The sequence below is a fragment of the Molothrus aeneus genome, unplaced genomic scaffold (assembly GCF_037042795.1).
Source record: "Molothrus aeneus isolate 106 unplaced genomic scaffold, BPBGC_Maene_1.0 scaffold_351, whole genome shotgun sequence".
Lineage (NCBI taxonomy): Eukaryota > Metazoa > Chordata > Aves > Passeriformes > Icteridae > Molothrus > Molothrus aeneus.
The window spans coordinates 31,250-52,751 of NW_027099018.1; the positions used below are offsets into that span (position 1 = coordinate 31,250).

At 45.0% G+C, this 21,502-nt stretch overlaps 2 long non-coding RNA genes across 2 annotated transcripts; both read right to left on the reverse strand.

The window, feature by feature from the left end:
• Positions 1 to 5,340: 5,340 nt before the first annotated feature.
• On the reverse strand, positions 5,341 to 7,764 carry LOC136570706 (uncharacterized). Its single transcript, XR_010785559.1, has 3 exons — positions 7,352 to 7,764; positions 5,683 to 5,887; positions 5,341 to 5,549 (listed from the first exon to the last, which is right to left on the reverse strand). It is a non-coding gene; the product is annotated as an uncharacterized lncRNA (long non-coding RNA).
• Positions 7,765 to 16,779: 9,015 nt separating this feature from the next.
• LOC136570705 (uncharacterized) lies at positions 16,780 to 21,250 on the reverse strand. Its single transcript, XR_010785558.1, has 6 exons — positions 20,814 to 21,250; positions 20,169 to 20,233; positions 19,490 to 19,553; positions 18,725 to 18,800; positions 17,819 to 17,940; positions 16,780 to 17,134 (listed from the first exon to the last, which is right to left on the reverse strand). It is a non-coding gene; the product is annotated as an uncharacterized lncRNA (long non-coding RNA).
• Positions 21,251 to 21,502: the final 252 nt, after the last annotated feature.

Consider the following 21,502-nt stretch of genomic DNA (forward strand, 5'->3'; position numbering starts at 1 on the left):
CTTTGATTGAGCCCGTAAATTTTAGGCTACTAGGCTTGACCAATGGATAGAAAAGGGAAAGTCACACAGCTTAGGTGGTTCCCTTGTCAACAACTTCTCAATAGTAGGGCGATTTCTGTCCTCAAGTTTGTTACTTCAGCTAGCAGATTATGCTCACTCCAAAAGAAGGTGAGAAGTTTGCTACCCTAAATGGTCCGATAATTCTTCCTGCTTCTTTGTGACTCTTTTGTATGACTGGATTCTGTATTATTGGAGTTTGTTATAAAAAGTTGGATTAAATTGCGTGCGTCCGCTCTTGGGGGAAACAGAGCATTTAGCCAATAACATCTAGGCTTTTATCGACCTGAGATTGTCTGAACGGACGGGACGCTTTAAACACAGTAATTCCTGCTAGTTCCAATTCCATTTTTAGACTCGACAAACCGAATGGTAAACCTGCACCAGTAGGGAGGGACATTGGACTTTCTCCTTTTTAGAGAGAAACTAATGAAAAAGTTTCAGCAGAATCATAGCAGGCTGTAAAATAAGAAAAGCATCATGAAAAGAGGCCAATCCTATCCTCTTAGTATTGCCAGTTGTGATTGGACATGAATGAAACATGTCAACTCTGTGTTCCTGGGTATCACATCAGTAACAGCTACTTCAGCTGCTGTAGTTGTCTCCTAAAGCTAAGAACAGAATCCAAAGAATTGTGATTCCATGGTCACAATTCACCCTGTGATGGTGACAGGTGAAAAAGGAGTGGAAGGTGCGCGGGTAAATTAACTTGAATGGCCTATCTAAATCAGCAGCCACTGATTTCCTGAAAACTTCAACAGGTCAGTTGACCTGTTGGGATTCTTTTAATCCATGGTCATGTTTTTCTTGGGATTCTTGTAACCTTTCCCCATTCGTTCAGCCTTTGCCCTCAAGCCTTTGCTGACATTTCAAGTATCTCGACAAGCTGGAAATGTGTTGTCTTTCTTTATCATGTCATAATTCCCTTCAAAGGGTTGTTTGCCTCAAGTCTTATTTTTGCTGGTTTTCTGCTAGTTCATTGTCAGAGGGCAGCAGGTGCTTTGTAAGAGCAAGTACACAATCCTATAGCTTGCTTTTCTTTTGATTTGGCCTGTCTAGAAAACTGAAGGACTGAACATTTCCGACAGGATTTTCTCTCCCCATTATGTTTCACCGGAAGGGCAGATGCAAATCATCTACTTAAACTCTTGGCACGGAAAAAAGTAGTGGTTTGCTGCTGCATATAGGTAGAAGCTTACAAAAGGAAGGCCTTGGGCTGAGGCCCGATACTTTGGCTAAGCAGAAAAGGACTATGGGAAGGTGAGGTAGACAAACAAGTTCTAGAATCGTCACGTGTTCACAGCGTGGTGTAGGATGGTTGGTTGAATGAATTTTGTTATGGCTTAAAGCTATGGAACTGATAAAGGCCTGAGTGCTTCAAAAGCCTGGTTTTTGCAAAAAAGCAGCTCTCCTCTGCACCTGCCTGGGGACTCTGCATCACTAGGGACCCTCACTCCCAGTTTGCCAAGGAGATGATCAGTAGGAATGTTGCAGAGCTGCCGTGTCCGTATGAATGGAATGGCAAAGAGTGAAGCGGTGGGTATTTTTGGGCTTTAATACAATGCTGCTGCATTGGTGCCAGTTTAGTCGGTTTTCCATCAGTGGCCTTTCTGTCTAGAAGTACACTGCCCAGTCTTTCTAGCATGTGATGCCATTTCCTTCCTGTTGTTTTAATACCTTCCTTCAGCTGAAAGGATGATACAATCTTTACATTTTGAAGATCCCTGTTAGGAAACACTATGCCAGAGGAGTCATTGCTCCCTTTTCTTCTGCCTCCTTTGTAATTTTCAGAGACTCATTTCAAATTTCTGCTAATGTCGAGAAGAATACTGAGACTACTCAGCAGGGTTGACGCTCTCAGCTGCTTTCCTCTTTCATACTGCTTCATACTGTATGTGACTTAATAGCCTGGTTTTGTCATCTGCATTTTGCTGTGATCTGTGAACACAAAAAGAAGTCTTTGTTTTTTGCAAGAACTACCCCTAGGAGGATTTGTATTCATTTTGATTTCTACGGTGTTAGCCCTGTTGCAGATAAAAAGGAGATTATACTCTCTTATTGTGTACTCTCTTCTTGTGCTCTCATTCCCTCCTCTCTGCTTTGCATGTCCTAGTTAATCTACTGCCGTGACTCATTTGGCATCATCTCATAGTGCAAATTCTGCACAGTTTCATGGACTTACAAATGCCAGTTGCCAAGGAGCTTATATAACCATTCAAAGATTAAAGAATTGTAGGGCTGGGCAAGTTCACTTCTATTTCTTACATATAAATATGTGAAATACACTCTCTTTAGTGTATAATGTATATTGATGTATATTTATACATTTCTATTTATAAATTTTATATTCTATATTACATCTATCCCTAGTACTTAAATTTAATTCTATATTTTTATACATATTTTTACATAGTAAGTATATATTTGTTAGAATTTTTGCTTCTGTAATGCTTACATTATTTAAAATAATTCCCCTGCCTCTACCCGGATAAAAGCCAAAAAGAACCCCTTTAATTTTGACTGTATTTAAATTTGTGAAAAAATAATTTTTTTTATATTTATATTCACATTTATATTTCAAATGTATATTGATGTATAATGTTTATCTTTACATTTATACTTTCTGATTTATTTATAAATTTATATTCTATTTTACATCTGTTCCCATTACTTCTATTTATGTCTATATTTTCATTCATATCTTTCTATATTTAATATATATTTCTGTGTTAGGATTTTTACTTCTGTAACGTTTACATTATTTAAAATAAAACCCCTGCCTCTACCCAAATTAAAGCCAAAAAGAACCCCTTTCTTTTCAACTGTATTTCAATCTTTTTTAAAATTGTATTTTTCAGGTTCATATTCAGATTTACATTTAAAATGTATATCAGTGTATACTGTTATTTGTATTCTATATTACAACTCTTCCTATTATTTATATTTACTTATATTTACTTATATTTTATATTTATATATATATTTATATCTTGATTATCTATCTCAATATTTAGAAACGGGTAAGAGTAATATCTATATTCATATTATTTAAAATAAAAACCCTGCCTCTAACCCAATAAGAACCAAAAAAAACCCCAACCCTTTCTTTTAGACAATATTTAAAAAGATTTTACCGCTATGTTTTCATATTTATATTCACATTTATATTTATAATGTGTATTGCTTACTTATACATTTATCTCTATAAATGTCAATTTATAAATAAATTTACATTCTCTATTACATCTATTGCAAGGACATACTTATATATTTTTATATGTATTTTGATTTATTGATTATCTCTTTCTGTGTTAAGATTTTTACTTTTGTAACACTTGTATTAGTTAAAATAAAACCCCTGCCTCTACTAGAATAAAAGCCAAAAATTTCCTTTTCTTTCAAACTATATTTACATATTTTTATATTTCTATTCCCATTTATCATTTATATTGCCATATAAGGTCATTTATATTCTATACTACAACTCTTCATATTACTTACATAAATTTAGATTTTCATAATTTCTCTTTCTATACTTATGATAGATTTCTATCTTAAGATTCACATTTCTATAATACTGCTATTATTTCAAATAAAACCCCTGCCTGTAACCAAATAAAAACCAAAGACAGCCCTTTATTTCAACCATATTTAAAATTCTAAAAATAATTTTTTTTCATAATTCTATTCACATTTACATTTATAATTTTTATTTATTATATTTGTAGGTATTATATATATTAGAGAAAATACCTTTTAATATAATAATAGATATATTATTTTTATATCCTATATATTCTTTTACTTCTATTTATTTATATTAAATATTTAGAGATATCAGTATATATGTTATATATTTATATATCTGGATTTTTATTTTCATATTATTTCTATTTATAAAAAAACCCCAGCCTATAAACCTAATAAAAACCAAAAAATCCCCCATTTCTTTTAACTCTACCTAAATATTTTTATATTTACAACCTATCTTTATATATCTTTGTATATATATATAGAATAGACTATCATTTCTATATATTATCATATGTTACAATAATATACTATATAGTATAGTTTTGTGTTTATCTATTTGTTTTCTATATTTATGTTTACAACTATCATTTTATATTTATTTTTATATTTATATTTTATTCTACCTTAATCTATATATTAGACCATATCAATTCATTAACCTAATGCATCAGAACCACAAAAATACTGCACCTTCGTCAGCCCACGCTCATCCCATCACAGCATATCCAAACAAAACCTATTTCTAGGACTAACAGAACAAAGACCCCACAACATTTAACCCTAAGAAAATCTCAAATCAACCTAACTGTAAAGAAATTTTAAATCCCACTATAACTAGCCCAAAAGCTCCGTACATTCTCATCATAAACTTCCTCCTAAACCAATGGCTCAAAAACCCAAAAAACTCAGATGCACATTGAAAATAACAGAACTGCTAGTAAAAACAAACACCCATTAAAAATTAAATCCAACCAACTCACTAAACTCAAAACCCTACAACTGATCCTAAACATTACTAAAAAAAGCCCCCAAAGCTCTACCTTTATGCTAACTCACAAATAATAACCAATAACCTATAAAGGTTATCTTCAAAATTTTAAAACAACTCATTAAAAGCATGAAAATAAAAAAAATCGAAACTATTAAAATACTAAAAAATATCACAACCCAAATTGAAAGACATATTGCCTCTAGAAACCCACCGTACAAATGCTCCTGTCCCCCAAAAGAAAACCAGAAACAAAACAGCAAAGCAGAAAGAAATCAGAACTTAGGAACGCTAAAACCAGAACGTTCAAGAAGTTCCACCATATCCCTTATCAGACACCAACTACAAACAACATGAAATGATACAATCAATTCTTAAAAACCGCCTTAAAACCACTACATTAAAAACCCTTTCAACAATTAAAAACTGCATTTAACAAAAGCCATCTAATAAATTAACACCCAAAACTCCAGCAGCCCAGCTGGCCCTACCAAATCTCTCTGTTGATACATACAGTAAACAAAACCAAAATCCCAGGAATACCTATCAGAAGTCTAGGAAAGAAACCTCTTGAAATTAATCCTACCTCAAATACAAACTAACCCGTCCAGAAAGTTAGCTTCACTCAAAAAACTATTTACACAGAGTTAATAAGACCAAGAAATAAAACAACACGCCATATACCACCAACGAATAGAACAGTGAAGGAAAAAAAACCCACGTTTTTTTCTTTTTTTTATTTCAACTAACTTCCTTTATTAGCTAGAACCAAAGATTTTGCCAGGGCTGTAACAACAACTTCTTTTTCTTCTTCTCCTTCTGAAATGTCCCTTCTCCTTCCCAAATTCCTTACAACTTCTGAGTTTAAATCCAAGCAAAAAGCAAAATTCGTGCACTTGTGAGTCCGGTGCTCCTGTCAGATTCTCTGTCTCACTCCACATCTTCTTACACTTTCAGTCTGAACGCTGTCCTCCCGTGATGAGTTTGACAGAAGCATTGGCACATGTTAAGAGAGCATTTCCCTCCCTCCCTCCCTCCCTCCCCAGAGCTGGTTTCCTTAGCGCATTTCAATCGACCCCAAGCCCGCAATGATGCGCGCTCACCTCAAGGCTCACAGCAAGCATGCAGCAGCTCAGGCTTACTTGGCTCCAGGGCTCTGTGCCTTAGATAGCTGAGAAAACTTCCTATGAGCCTCTGTTCCAAGACATTGGAATGCAAACTCAGCTCCGTCTCAGCGTCTGGGTGGGAAGCAGGAGTACATCTGGCTGAGCCACAAAAAAAAATCCCTTCTTGGGCGGCTGCACTCTGCTGGAAAGGGGAAACATGTGCTGGTGAACAGCAGCTCAGAAACAATTCTTTTCTAATGTTCCCTGCTCTACTTGACTGCTCGCTAACACAAGTCTCATTTTACCATTGCAGGGAGAACGCTGTAGGAAAATGTCTGATGAGCAGCCACAAAAGCCTCACTCCCTGCTACACAGCCTGCAACACCCTTGGCAGAGCGGAGCAGCAAAATCACCACACTCTCCTTGCCATGGGGAAGGGTAGAGATTACTGTGGGAGGCATATAAAAAGAAGGGAAATGCTCCTATAAATGCACAGCCATTTGCTTTCAGAAGCCCAGAGTTCAGGATCTTCTCTAGGAAGCCAGACGTGACATGATATTTCTAAGATTTTCTTCTTCATCAAAGGAAATGTATGTACGTACACACTCTTACAAATGTACCTACGGTTTTGGGGTTTTTTTTCTTCTGAAGCTCCAAGAATGATTTCCCATCTTGAGTCATTCAGAAGAAACAGCCCCTGTGACTCAGGACAGAAGGGCGGCCTGCGTTTTTGATCACGACAGCTTTTGGGTTTACCCTGTGAGCAGGAGCAGCAAGAGCTGAGGCTCAGCAGAGGCTGACCCCGGCCAGCCCCTTCCTCCCTTCCCTGTGTCACAATGACTTCCAGGCAGAAGGATGCAAAGCAGGTTTGTGTCTTTTCTCTTGAGTGCCAATAGGTAAAAGATGTAAGCTTTGAAATAACTAATGACCCTCTCTTTGAACTCTCCCAAGGACAGTTTTAAAGAAAAGACAGAAGATTGCTGCTAAATCCATATCAGGTAAGGATGAGAGCAGCAAGGATCCGAGGCCAGCAGCGTTGCCAGGCAGTGTCACGTCCCTGCCACCTTGTGACAAGGCACACAGCTGCAAGGCCCCAAAGCCTGCAAGCCCTGGAGCTGCCACATGGATGGACCTGGTTCCCTTCCCGGGTGCCCAGAGGGACACCTGAGGGCAGGTGTCCCCCCACCGAGGGTGCACCCAGAGCCCCGGGCAGGGATGGAGTCACTGACTGCTCTCTGGGGACGAGACCCTCCCTGCAGGTGACACTGGCTTGTCCTCTCCCTGTGGGACAGGGACCTCCAGGCTCTATGACCAGCCTCATTTTGTCAGCATCCAGGTGCTGTGTTAGAGCCAGAGGGGTCAAGGCTTTCCAGAACCATAGGATCCTTGTGGTTGGAAAAGTCTTCTAAGGTCATCGAGCCCAGCTGCTGCCCCAGCACTGCCAAGCTGCCCCCCCAAATCAGGTCCCTAAACACCACATCTTGACATCCTTTAAATGTCTCCAGGCATGGGGACTTCCCTGGGCAGCCTGCTCCTATGCCTGACCACCCTTTCAGTGAAGAAATTTTCCCTCAAATCCAATCTAAGCCTTCCCTGCTGCAAGTTGAGGCCATTTCCTCTTGCCGTGTCACTTCTTACCTGGGAGATCTCGGTACTTCAACCTTACCTGCTCCTTCCCTAGGCAGTCTCTAGCTTGGCTGGATGAGAGGAGAAACACTCCCACCACAGGAATGGCAGCCCAGGAGGTCCCACACCAAGGCCAGGGGGAGCAGCCATCCTCACCAGAGCTCGCGCGTTGGTTCTCAGAGATTGGCTCTGCTTTTCCTCCCGGGCAGATCTCTGCTGAGTGCTTCACAATTGGCTCTTTGGAGGAGGCGGGGAAAATAGGTTAGCCAAGTTTTTTATCCAGACTTAGCTGATGGCTTTGCCTCCTCCTGACATCCTTCTGCTAAGAAAGCAGACTTCTAGGGCCAACTTTCATGTCATGCCTGAAAAGGAACTACAGAAAAGCGCCTCACTTTTAAAGCCTCAGCCAAGAAGACAGATAATTGCAGCTTCTCCATGCCCACTGCCTGCAGAGCTGGCAGGCACCAGGCCAGCTCTGCTCCTCCTTCAAGTTGTTCCCAAATCTGCTGGAAGAACTGAAGGCTACATTCCATTGCTCTGCTTCTCCCGAGAAAGAGCTTTGAGCGTTGTTGCCCCTCCATGGGAAGGGCCTTTCTGTCTCACGCACTCGGTGACACAAGGCTACGCGAAGCTGCAGCAGCCTCTGCTCCAGGTGGGAAGGGCTTCCTTCCTCCTCTGGCACCTGGCTGGCACAGGGCACAGGTTGCTCAGAGGTGCTGGGGCTGCCCCATCCCTGCAAGTGTTCAAGGCCCATTGGTGCTCTGGGATGAGGCTCTGAGCAAGCTGCTCTATGGAAGCACGTCCCTGCCCACGGCGGCAGCAGCCTTGGAATGAGGTGATCTTTAGAGCCCCTTCCAATCTGAATTATTCTATGATTCTATGAACTGAAAAAAACAGGGAAAGAAATCTGTAAAGGTCACTAAATGCATAAAAGCACATCCCCATTGATCCAATACTCAGCAGCCCATCCGGCCAAGGTCAGAGCTCTCTGCCCACCGGCAAGCAGCAGGGACCTTTCTCCTTCTCCCACTCTCCAGCACGGAGAAGTGGGAAGCCAGAGAGAAGTTTACAGAGACCGGGAGGCGGCGGGACGGGACGGGCGACTGGTCTGACCTTGCAAAGCTGGCGGCAGAAAGGGCGGGCAGCGCCACGACCCCGCTCCGCCTCCTGCACCGCCTGCTCGCCGCCACCCCACCGGGATGTTTCGGCCCGCCGTCGCTTCCACCGCCTGGAGAGGGGCGTGCGCGGGCTCGGGGGGGTGCAGCCCCGTTCCGACGGCGCTCACCCGCCCCCGCTCGCTGCCCCCGGCCCGCGGAGCGCTGCGACCGTGCCTCCGCCGCCCGCCGAAAGCGGCCCCGCCGGGCCGCCCCGCCCCCCGGCCATTCTTCTCAGCCATCGTGTCCCTTTTGCACTCCTGAACGTCCTTCACCCCTCCCGGCCATTTACCGAGCCTGCCCCGCCCGCCGCTTGCTCCCGCCCGCCCCCCGCTCCCGCCCCTCGCCTCGCTCGGCAGCCGCGGCCTTGCCCCGCCCCCGGCACCCAGCGGCGAGGCGCAGGGCGCTGCCTCGGGGGGCTGCAGTACCGCTCTCTGGCCACAGGGCGGCAGACTTACCGGGGTCCGTGATTTTCCCGCCCTTTTGGCTGCCACCTTGAGAAGGTCAAAGAAAGTCCGCGACATTGGCGACCCGCCGCTCCCAAGATGGCGGCCAAAAGAGGACACCCCCCCCCCCTCGGTTGAGAGAGGTGGTTACTCAGATGCCTGTCAGAAGCCCGCTGAAATACGCCCGCCCGCGGCACCGCTGAGCCCACAGCCCGTGTCGGGTATACCTGAAACGCAACAGAAAATCCCGCCGGGACCGCGCCGGCGTCGGTGTTCCGTGCAGGCAGTCCGGATACACAGACCTGAGTCCTCCATTTTCCTGCCCTTTTGACCGCCATTTTGAGAAGGTCAAACAAAGTCCGCCACGCGCCACTCCCAAGAGGGCTGCCCGTCGGCGGCGGGCTGCAGTACCGCGCTCTGCCCACAAGGCGGCAGCACCGCCGCCCACCCCAGCCGGGGGCGCCGCGCGCCTTGGGGCTGCGGGCAGCCAAGGCGGCAAAAAAGAACAGGGGCGATCCCCCCCAAAAAACTCCTCTAAAAATAAATGCCAAAAACCTGCCTCTTACCCAACAAGAACCAAACTAGCCCCCTTTCTTTCAAGCCTTCTTTAAATAAATTTTATATTTATAGTTTTCCTGGTTATATTCACACGCATATTTATACCGGACATTGATGTGTTATGTCATTTATACAATCTATTATGTCGATTCCTATTATCTGTATTTATTTATATTTTGTGATTTTATAAATATCATTATATATTGATTGTATATTTCGATACTTAGATTTAGATTTCTATCATACTTTTATTATTCCAAAAAAAAAAAATCCCATCTCTAACCAAACAAATACCAAAAAACCCTTCTTTTAAACTATACTGAAATAGTTTTATACTTATAGCTTGCCTAATTATATTCACATTTATATTCACAGTTTATACTGATGCATTATATTCATAATTACATATAATATATATATATTATTCACATAATATAGATAAATTATTATTTTTATTATGTACCATATCTACTGCTACAACTTATTTTTTCTAATATTTTCAATTTTTATATCAATCTTGATGTATTCATGAAATATTTTTACAATTAGATTTCTACCTTCATATTATTTGTATTTGTAGTTTTTATAAAAAAAACCTGCTTTTGCCAAATAAAAAACAAAACCATCCTTTATTTTAAAATATTGTTGTATTTATATTTACCATATCTATAATGTTTTATATATTATATCATAGTGATGTACTATATTTATAGCTATTTTATAGCTATTTCCTATAATATATTATAATAAGATATATACAGTATCACTTGTATTACGTGTTGTATGGATTTATGTCACTTTATATTTACAATTCTTTAATAATTTTATATCTATATCTGCATAGATTCACAATACATTTCTATATTTAAAATTTCGTTTGAGTTGTGTTTATATTTATCATCTCTATTTATATATCTATAAACATACACAATACTCTATTAAAAAATACAATATCTTATTGGAATATATCATGACTTATGTTACCTGTTAAATTTTAAATATAGACCGAATAGATCAAAATAAAAGTTTATTCCCATTTCTACACATCTACTTGTTTTGTTTAAACATAGCTATCCTTAGAATTTTACATTTAAAATCCAATTCCTAAATACAATGACAAAACAAACAGCATCGAATTCCCACCAATATCTTCCAAAACCATCAAGATACCTCCACCAGCCCAACAACTGCCAGCAAAAAAAACCACACAACACTCTTTTCACTAACAGTTCTCATCACATCAGAAAAATGGAACCAAACTAAAAGAAAACCCTGGAGAAACACACACAGCAAATCACAAAAACCTCTAAAAAAAACCAAACCAATTTACTCAACTCCCAACAGTGCCACTGACCCTGAACGTTATTAAAAAATAACCAAAATTCTACATCTACACTAACTCAAAGAATAAGCAATACTCTGTCAAAAGAACTTTAGAAAGCAAACTAATTAACGAAATAGAAAAAAAAAAAATCTCAACCACTAAAAAATAAGAAAATAACTACCCAAATAAAAAAAACTACTTAAAAAAACCCACCATATAAATACCCACGTTCCCAAAAATAAAACTGATCAACAACCAAATACGTCAAAGGACAACAAAAAATGAAAAAAAAAAAAATTTGTAAAAAAAAACCAAACAAACAAAATCAACTTTAATTTACAACAAAAAAAATATTGTCAACTGAAGAATAAACGCATAGAGCCTCATTCTATCAAAATAAAAATACCACCCAGAAATAAACACAAAGCTAAAGAGAAACGTAACCATAAACAATATCTCCCAAATGATCCGTAACAATAAAACATACACTACAATCAAACAAACCAAATAAATAAAAGCCCTGGAAGACGATAAACACAAATGCAATTATAGAGATTTTTAAAACCCCGCTGCTATTAACGACACGACGCCACCTCGAACCCACCGAAACAAACACTACACACTCACGGCTAATAAAAGCCACCGCGACAGAATTAAAATCCGAGCCGCTGCTTCACGCAACGACCCGTAAAAACCATTGCACGCCTTTAAAAACAGAATAGCCCGGCAAAAAAAATATCCGACTACAGAACTCAATTCAAACCAAACCTTTATCGTCACCACCTGAACCGAGAACCGTACCAGTCAGGAAGAACGCCATATCCCTTAGCGCACACCCACTGCGACCCACACAAAACCGTGCGATCGATCCCTACAGAGCACCTCCGAACCACGACACCCAAGAACTTGCGGCAGCCGAACCCCGCGCTGCCGGCCCCGGACGGAGCGCGGCTCCCGGCGGCAAAGCGGCTCCTCCGGCGCGCAGGGGCGGCGCCGCCCCGGAGACCCCCCCGTCCCCGCCCGCTCCCCCTGCCCGGGGGACCCCGGCGGCGCCCGAGCCCCGCGCCCGGAGCGGACAGAGCGGCGGGCACCGGCCGGGCCGGCGCAGCAGCGCCCGCGCCGCCTCTGCCGCCCTTGGCCGGCCCGGCGCCAGCTGCCCTCGGCTCCGCACGGCGGCTCGCACCGGCAAAGCGGCTCCGCCACTGCCGCGCCAAATTCCCCGTGCGCCTCGGCAACCGCCCGGCCCGGGCCGGCAGCGCTACCGAGCAGGAACGCTCCGGGCCGGGCCGCGGCCACAAGAAGCGCCCTCAAATGCAGCGGCACAGCCCCGACTGCAGCCCTGCAAACGCTGCCAGAGCTGCGGCTTCCCGCAACTGAACCCCGAAACTGACGCCGCGGGCGGGGCTCACCTCGCTTCAACAAGGGCAAAGAAATGGGTTCTCCCCTTCAAGTTCATCCCCTAGGAGAGCAGAAAAGAAGGGGCTTTCCTCCAATGAAATCCTTCAAGCGATGTGGAAAGGGGGATTTTGACCTCAATTCAAACCCTTGAAAAGGAGGGACACCAGCGCTGTCCCCTCAATTTAAACCTTAGGATGATGAAAATGGGGTGGCTGCCTTCAAATCAAACCCATCAGATGACAACAATACTTTTCCCATTCCCGTTCAAATGGAACGCAGGGATTCCCTCTCACCCCTGGGATACCCCTAACAGCCGGGAAAAGGCAGGTTTTCCTTCAATCAACACCCTTCGAACCGCAGGTGAAGGCGGATCCCTCCCAGTTCAAACACAGACAATATTAGGAGAGTAGCTGCTTGCCTCTCCTTCATTTCTTTTGTCTTCACAAGCTCCGTTTTTGTTCCTGGGGAACCGGGGAGGGGGGACTGGCAAAATCAAATTGAAAAGGGAAAGGACAAAAGTCCCCGCTCCAAATCCACACGCGCTCACCCGTTCGGCTGCTGCCTCCCGCCACAAAGATTCGTCCCTCGGCACCTCCTTTAGGCGATGCTCCGCGTATCCAAGCGCGTATCCAGGTGCTCCCCCCGACGCTGCGAGAAGCTCTCGCAGTCCTTCTATGAGACAGCCCCGGGAGCCCCCCATGAACCCCTCTACTCAGCAGCTCCATGCAAAAAGGAGCCGAGGCAAAGCCTCCCCCTAAAACAGCCTCCCCCCGGCAGGAACCGGCCCCTCATCATCCTCACAGCCACACCTGCAGCTACTCCGAGCCCCCCATCATCCTCACAGCTCACACCTGGCGCCGATGCCACTCTCCAACAGCGCCTCTCCCTGTCCAGCACACAGCCCGCTTCTCACAGACACAGAGCCAACAGAAATCTGCTACGGGTGCTGGCTTTTCTTAGTCCGTCTGCTTTCACAATTCAGACACGTACGTGCACTGATGGCATTGAGGGAAAGCTTTCCAGTGCACAAAACTGTCATTGTGGTAGCACGCTTTGATACGCCTTCAGAAAAAGCAGAATCAGCATCACCTCCTAAGAGCCCTGCTGAGGAACCCCGCCCTCCTTGGGACACCCAATGCAGCCGAGCTCGAAAAACGAGGGGAAAAGTCAAGCTTGGAGTGGAAAAAGAGAATATAAATACAGCAGCCGTTCAAAAAAGCCTTCACACAGCAATAGTGGGAACCGGTCACATTTCTTCTTTCCTTGCTCTCTGGAATGACATAAATACTATGTAGTAGTAAAAAACCCACGCGAAACACAAGGCAGAGCTGGGATTTTACACGTCTTCCTTTTGGCTCTCGGGATGACAAGCGCCTCTTCCGGGACTGCGACACGATTTGGGGACTGGCAGAGAACGGAGGCAAAAGGTGCCAGAGAGCCCTTTCTATAGCCTTCAGCCCCTGCAGCTGTTCTGAGGGTTCCAGGGCACAGCTCGGTCCGTTCCTAGATCAAAACCTCACGGCAGTATCTTCAGAACTACTACCCATCTCCAGTCGGAACCTTCTACATTCCTGTAAACAAATGAGTGCATAGAGAGGGTTTCTCCCCAGTTGAATTTAGAGACAAATTCCTATTCTTTAGCAATACCTAGAAAACCGAATACCTTGCCAGGGTTTAGCATCCTACACCCACTCACCCCTCCCTGTGCATTTGGTGGCAGCTTTGGGTCCCCTCTGGGGGACGGCGCCCAGCGTGACCCCCCCCCCTCGCCCGCCACCCACCTGCTCCTGCACCGCAGTGGGGCTCCCTCTCCTGGGCACCTTGGGGTGCCCCCAACGGCATCAGAGTCCCGAGTCTTCACCCCCCCCCCCCCCTTTTCCTGACCCCCAAAGAAGGCTCAGAACGAGTCCGGCTGCCCTGGACAGCAGCGCAGCGCTTCCCCCAAGCCCTTCCCACACGTGCATGGCCCCAGCAAGGGATTCTGCTGCAACAAGAAAGCGGGGGCAGCCCCCAGAAGGGTTGAGGTTCCTGCCCAGCCTCGCTGTCACGGGCCAGGGGCAGCGAGAGAGGGAGCGGCACAGACGGCGGGGACGGCCCGGCACAGGGCGGGGGCCGCTCTCAGCGCGATGCCGGCAAAGCCGCAGCTCCGGCGCTGTCGGCCGGAGTGCTTGAGCGGCACGGGGGGATCCGCCGAGAGCCTCCGGCCCCGCGCGGGGACTCCTGCAAGGGCCCAGGGGCGCCGGGCTCCGGCCCTCGGGCCTTTATTCTCCGGCACCCCGAGCCCCGCGGCTGCAGGGCAAAGAAGGAAAGGGGGCACGGGAAGAGAGGAGCGAGAGCAGGGCATGAGAAAGGGCGGCGAGGGAGCTCGGGCTGTGGAGGAAAGCGGGACGGGAAGGGAAAGCCCGGGACGGGGATAGAGGGAGGCTGGGTAGAGGAAGGAGAGAGGGGGAACAGAAGGGAGTAGCTGGCTAGGGACAGGATAGGAAGGAGCTGGGTTTGTGGGGGGAGAGGGAATGGGGGAAAGGGAGCGAGAGAAGGCGAATACGGGGAGAAGGAAGGAGGGGTAGAGAGAGGGACAGGCGGGGAAGCCCCCCAGAGCCCCGGCTGCACCCCGAGCCCGGCCCGGCGCCTCGCCCTGCCCGGGATGCTGCGCTCGGCGGAGCTCGGCTCGCTCCGGAGACACTCGGCTATTGTCGGCGGAGCTCGGCTCGCTCCGGAGACACTCGGCTATTGTCGGCTAAACTCGGCTATTGTCGGCTAAACTCGGCTATTGTCGGCTAAACTCGGCTATTGTCGGCTAAACTCGGCTATTGTCGGCTAAACTCGGCTATTGTCGGCTAAACTCGGCTATTGTCGGCTAAACTCGGCTATTGTCGGCTAAACTCGGCTATTGTCGGCTAAACTCGGCTATTGTCGGCTAAACTCGGCTATTGTCGGCTAAACTCGGCTATTGTCGGCTGCATTCGCCTCTTCGGCCGAGCTCGGCTCGCTTCAGCCCAACTCCGAGCCGCTCTGTGCGTTCGGCGCGCCTCGCCTCGGCTCGGCTCCCTGAGGGCGGGCAAGCGGCGCCGCCTCACGTTAAGCTCGCCTGGCTCGGGGCTCTCCCGCTGCCGCGTCCCGCGGGCGGCCCGGCCATGGCGCGGACACGACCGGGAGCGCGGGCTCGGGCAGGAGCTCATTAGGCTGGGACCGCACTCGCACTAATTAGCGCGCACGAGAGCAGCAGGCTCGCTTCGCCTGAGCTCGGCTCGCTTCGCTCCAGGCAGCCTCGGAAGCCTCGCCTCGGTTCGCTCGAGGCCGTCAGGGTCGGCCGCTCTCGCCTTGCTTCGGCCGAGCTCGTGCGATTCCCCCGAAGGCGGCGTCGTTCGGTTGTGTTTTTAGAAATATCTTTCTATATTGATTGTATATTTCTATAGTTAGATTTATATTTCTAGAATACTTCTATTAATCCAAATAAAAACCCCATCTCTAACCAAATAAATACAAAAAACCACCTTCTTTTAAACGATATTGAAATATTTTTATACTTTGTATAGTTATACTCACATTTATATTTATAGTTTCTTTTGATGCAATTAATAATTATATATAATATCTATAAAATTCTAGACATGTATTTAAAGTATTATTTATATTATGTATCGTATCTACTGCTGCAACTGATTTTTTCTTCTATTATTAAACTTTATCTGTATGTATTTATGATATATTTCTATACTTAAATTTCTACCTTTGTAGAACATATTGTTTGTATTTATAATTTTTATAATCAAAACCCTGCCTATTGATAAGTAAAAAAACCTGCTTTATTTAACGATTTAAAACATATTTTTATATTTGTAATTTTCATATTTCTATTTATAATTTGCTCTCTAGTACGTGATAACATACCTGCTCCTGCACCACAGTGGGCCTCCCTCTCCTGGGGACCTCGGGGTGACCCCAACGGCATCAGAGCCCCGAGTCTTCACCCCCCCTTTTCCTCTATTTAGAAACTACACTGGAACTTTTTTCTGGAAACAAAGACACGACCTAAATCCTCTCCCCATGTCCCAGACAGATAGATGTTCAGTTCTTAGTTGACTGGGCAGCAGTTTCTTAAATAGAATGATAAACAATATGTAAACCTTTTAGCTACAAGCAAATAGGCAAATCTGAACAAGGTCCTGGTGGCCAGCCACTGCAGTTACTTTGAAGCAATTTTTTAAACAATCAAATACTGATACCACAAAAAATAAAGCAAAAAGCTGACTACTGGCTAAGGAAGAAGAAAAAATTAACTTTTGTTGACAACAACAACATTCCAATGACACAGGCTTTTTTCCAATGTCATACCTTATTATGACCTCTCTTGGGAATTCTCATCGTGGATCCCAAAAGGAATAAATACCTCAGAGTGTCCTAAAGCACAAAGTAGCACACTGGAGCTCCTCACACTCCCAGGAGGTCAGCACAGCGTGCACCGAGTCTGCAACAAATTCTGCTCAGTGAGGGTCTGCAAACAAAGTTTCAAGTGATGAATTGAACTGATTTTCAAGGGACGCTTTCTAAGCACAGAAGCACAACAAAGAACAAGCAGAAACAATCCTTAAAAAAATCTGCAAGTTTTATTTCGCATGTATGCGACTGATTGCCACCCTATGGCTTCTCACTTGGATTTGTCTGTAGGTTCAGGAAGATGATAATGCACACTCTGCCTTCCCTGAATCCCCCACATCAGCTGAGTGCTGCTCAGCGCATTCAGATAATCGGGAACTGGGTTACACACACCCGGATGGACCGGAACTCCTCTGCTGGAGATTCGGGAGACGAGAGCAGAGAGGCGCTGGCTGAGGCGTCGTCCCAATTCTATTTCTGTGTGACGAGAAGTAGTTTGTTCCCAACAGCTGCAACAATCCTCAGCTCACTCCCGTGGTGAGTATTAATGGCACAAAGATGGCAGCCTGAGGAAATAATGGTCAGGGCTCTAAGTGGCTGGGACAGGGTCTGATTTTTTTCTTTTGTATTTGTATGATGATCGGTATAACAGGGCTCTGATGGATGACTCGGCAACACGCAATTAAAAACTCCTCCATAGGATTACATGGACTTGTAGGAAAAGACAAAAGCCTATCACCCTTCTGAAATCTCCTTTTAATCTGAAGCACGTGGATTGTCACTGTACTGCAACTTCCAGGTTTTCAAAGCAGCTTACTTCTGAAGACCAGGAAACATTTATTTCTACAGAAACAATGGGCAGCACCCAGGCTAATCTAAGCACTACTGTTTGATAGGGGATCTGCAAGTGTGCCAGTCCAGCTTAAAGCGGGCTTTATGCCAGTCTAACATCCCCACTAAATTCTTTCCATATCTCCCGACCCCAAAATCTTATTTTTCCCTAAAGCTTCTCATCATTAGCGATTTCCAAGTAACATGGTTTTTTTACAACATTCAAAAATGTCATGCTGGACTGAACTAGACAGTAATTTTCCAATATAAGCTTAGCAAAGTTTAAATTGACTTGTCCAGACAGAAAACCTACAAGTGAACACCTACAACTGCCTAAAAAGACCTAACAAGGCCCTGGCAGCTACCGGCATCAAAGCACAGTGGATGTTTCTAATACAGGGTAAGGATAACAATATCACCTTTTGTTCTCTCCAGTTTGTTTTCTCTGCAGTCATATTTGCTTCTTATGATTTTTTCAGTCTCTGTATCTTCTCAGACAGCACTGAGTCTGACGACCAGGATACGAGAGTCTTTCCCTGCCCTATGGAGAGAACCAGGAAAAAAGTTAAAAAAAGAACAGGGCAGTTTGAAGTTAATACTTCCGACGAGAAGCAGCACCTGACAAACAGAGCAACAGTGAACAAAGTGTGATACCTCCCTGGGGACAGAAGACTTACAAACTCTCCGGGATTTACAATCCTAGTAACCAAGCCCTTCAGCACAGCAGCCAAGTGTCCCATTAGGTGGTGCTGCACCAAGGAATGATCCGAGAGGTTCCAAAGAGTGAAATGCACATTATTTTCCAAAGACATAAAATCTTGCAAAATAACAAAACTGCAATAGATATAAACTACAGGCCAAGAGTACAAGTGTTAACTTGAGGAGCTGGAACCATCCAGGTGAGCAACTGATAACTGATTCCTCAACAGAGTTTGAGGAACCCTTCAGGATACAGAAGGGTTTTCCCCAGAAATTTCACAGGCTGAGTTTTGAGATAAGTACACTTGCCAGATGCTCAGAAACGTCACCCATCCTCCTGGTGTCTTGAGAGAGCTGCGAATGGCTCTCACATAGTTTGAGCTGGTTCTGTAAAGTCTCAGGGTGAATTTCACCAGATGCAACCAAACTGGGCAACACCCAGTGGGACAGAAGGAACCCAAAGCTTGTTTTACCCAAAGCTTGGGTAAGCAGAGCTCCAGGAAATACTGAGGAAACGGACGTAACAGGGTAACAAATAATAAACCTACTTTTTTTTTTTTTTAAATATTGCTTTTCTTTTTCTTTTCGGATGAGCAAAACAATTAAGGAGAAGGTGAAAAACTCACCATGACCGAACATTTCATCATCTGTAAGTTGACCATCCTTAGCATAGAGGACTCCAAATTTAAAATTCACCGATCCCTGGGAAATAAAACCAGATATTGTATGATAAACAGTCAAACAGAAGACGTAAGAATTTGTTTCCTCCAAGGACTTTCACGTATGTACATATCTTTGTATACATCCTACGCATTAGAACATACATTTTATACCATCTCCCAATACATAACAATTTTCCTTTAAAATTTGATAGTATAGTATCAAATCATTAAATTAAATTGTTGCTCTATTATTGTTAAGTTGGTGCTTAAAGTTTAAAGTTATTTTTGCTGTCATGTTCAAAAAAACATTACTTATTTTTACTGTAACGAGCAATTGATTTCCAAGTCATCATAAACCCATCAAAATAAAAAGCTGTATTCACCGGACAGGTCTGTGAGCTAGAAGTAGTTAGGCTTATACTTACCTCTTGCTCTTCCAGAACCAATAAATCCTGTCAACAAAACCAGTATCTTTAGCCTCCTCCTATTAAAGATTCTACAAGGATGATGGTTTTATTTGTGTTTGGAAGTTTGGATTTGAAATGGCCAGTTCAATGGATAAAGACAGTTTAAGCAGTATTACATTATTATTATTATTATTATTATTATCATCATCATCATTATTATCTGCTACTGGAAGAGACAAACCAGTAGTATCTATACTTAATTACTTCTATTTCCAGAAAATAATAAAGAAAAAGAACCAAACAAAAAAAAGTCACTTCCTACCTTTTGTATCTCAGGATGAAAAATGTCTCTTGGGCTCTTCTCCAATTTATCAAGACTCATAGCACTGAAATGCAAATGAACGAGTGCTTTATAGGAGGGCAAGTGCACATTCCAACCCCGAACCACCAACCGATTGCAGTTACAGCGCTTACAAAATGAATCGTTCCCAGAGCCTCTGGGAAATGGAATGGTTTGTGCAACTGCCATTTCTTTCCCAAAATACTAACTTCCAACACTTCCTAAACTTAGTTTGCATTTTAAAAACAGAAGTTAGGGAGACTCTGGGTGGAGATCAGGTTTAAATTGATTTCCTTCTAAAGCACAGGGCTCTGTTCCATCACCTTTCACTTTGGCTCCACACAGAATCACGGGGAGCATTTTAGGAGGGCTCAATAACCAATTCTATTTCTCTCTTTTTCTAGTTCTCTCTCTTCCTAAATAATTCAAGGCAAGTCAAATGAGAAATGACAAGTTCAGCATCAAATTCACACTTTTCCCCTTTGTCTGGTCAAGAACAGGCTTTAAAACCATTTTTTGCTGCCTTCAATGATTAGGCTTGCAAAACCATTTTTACATGTTTTATAGATTTATCATAAAAACCACAGAATGCAAGCTCTGAATTACAGGAAAAGGTACACAGGCAAATATCTAAACTGATGGCTTATTTGTCAATCCATACCTTAACAGAGATTGCACTGAGAATGGTTTTGTGGGACTCTAAGGGAGACAGATTTTCTGAGTACCCTGTAAACAAGAAAAGCTAGGATATATTACAGGACATACCCACTTTTCCTGCATATTCAAATAGGATTATCAATAAAAACATTACAGTTAAAAAAGGAAGAAAACCAAGATAATTTTACTCAGCTATATTTACTGCCGATTTAGAGAAAAAAAAAAAAAGTCACGGGTGCTGCAAAGAAAAAAAAAAGTGAACCATAAATATACATCTATATATATAATAAATAGAAATGTATAAATATACATCAATATACATAATGCCTACAGTAGAACTTTAAAACAATTGCTTGGATAAAAGCAGCTCGTGGAACATGAAGTAGAAAAAAAGCGAAACCAGTATCAGACCTGCCTGTTTTCTTATCATTGCACAAAAAAATCCGACAAGCAGTATAAAGTCACTGCCTAAAACCGATCCTAGGATGTAACCAAGAACAATTGAGGCATTTGCTAATCTAAACGGAAACCTTTTCTGGACCCTAGTGTCAAATCACACGTTTTGCCTTGCAGCAGCTCGAGGCTGGAGAGCATTTCCCCGGGGGGTCGGGAGGGTAGGGGCACAAGGGGCTGAGTTTGCAGATCGCACCTGTGCCATCAGAAGGATCCAGCCCGCGCGCTCCTTGCGCTCGCCATTCTCCGGGCCATCGCTGTGTTTTACTGCTCAGCGATGCCGCTCCATCTGTTTGCGTGGAAGAAAGAGCCACGAGCACTAAGGCAGTCAGCAGCCGTGTCATTCCAGCGATATCGAGCACTCTCTGCTCGCAAGGCTGAGCACGCCGCGGAGCCGCCTCCTCAGCCGCTCGTCCGCCCCCGCCCGCAGCAGCGGCAGCAGCCCGAGGGACACGGCTGCAGCTCGGCGGCTCCCGCGCCTCCGCCAGCCGCCTCGCAGTGACCGCGGCAGCGCCCGGCGCCGCTCGCCCGGGGCGGCTCCTGCAGCTCCCGGCCCGCGGCAGCAAAGCACCGCCTGGCGCTCCGCCATCGGCGGGCGGCAGCGCGCCCCGCCCGAGCTGAGCCCCCGCCACCGGGACCGCTGAGCGAGGCCGAGGAACCGGGCGGACACCCCTTCCGCGCCGCTCAGCTCCGTGCGGGCGGGCGGCCGGACGGAGGCTTCGCCCCTCCAGCGTCGCTGCCGCGGCTCCGTCCCGCGCGGGAGAGGCGCCGGGAGCTCGCTGCGCACAGCCCCCTCCGCCGGCGCGCGGCCGCCTCGGCCCGCCAGCCACTCATATGGCGCGTCGGCCGTTGCGTCAGACGCCGCGCTTTACGGCAGCAGGGCCT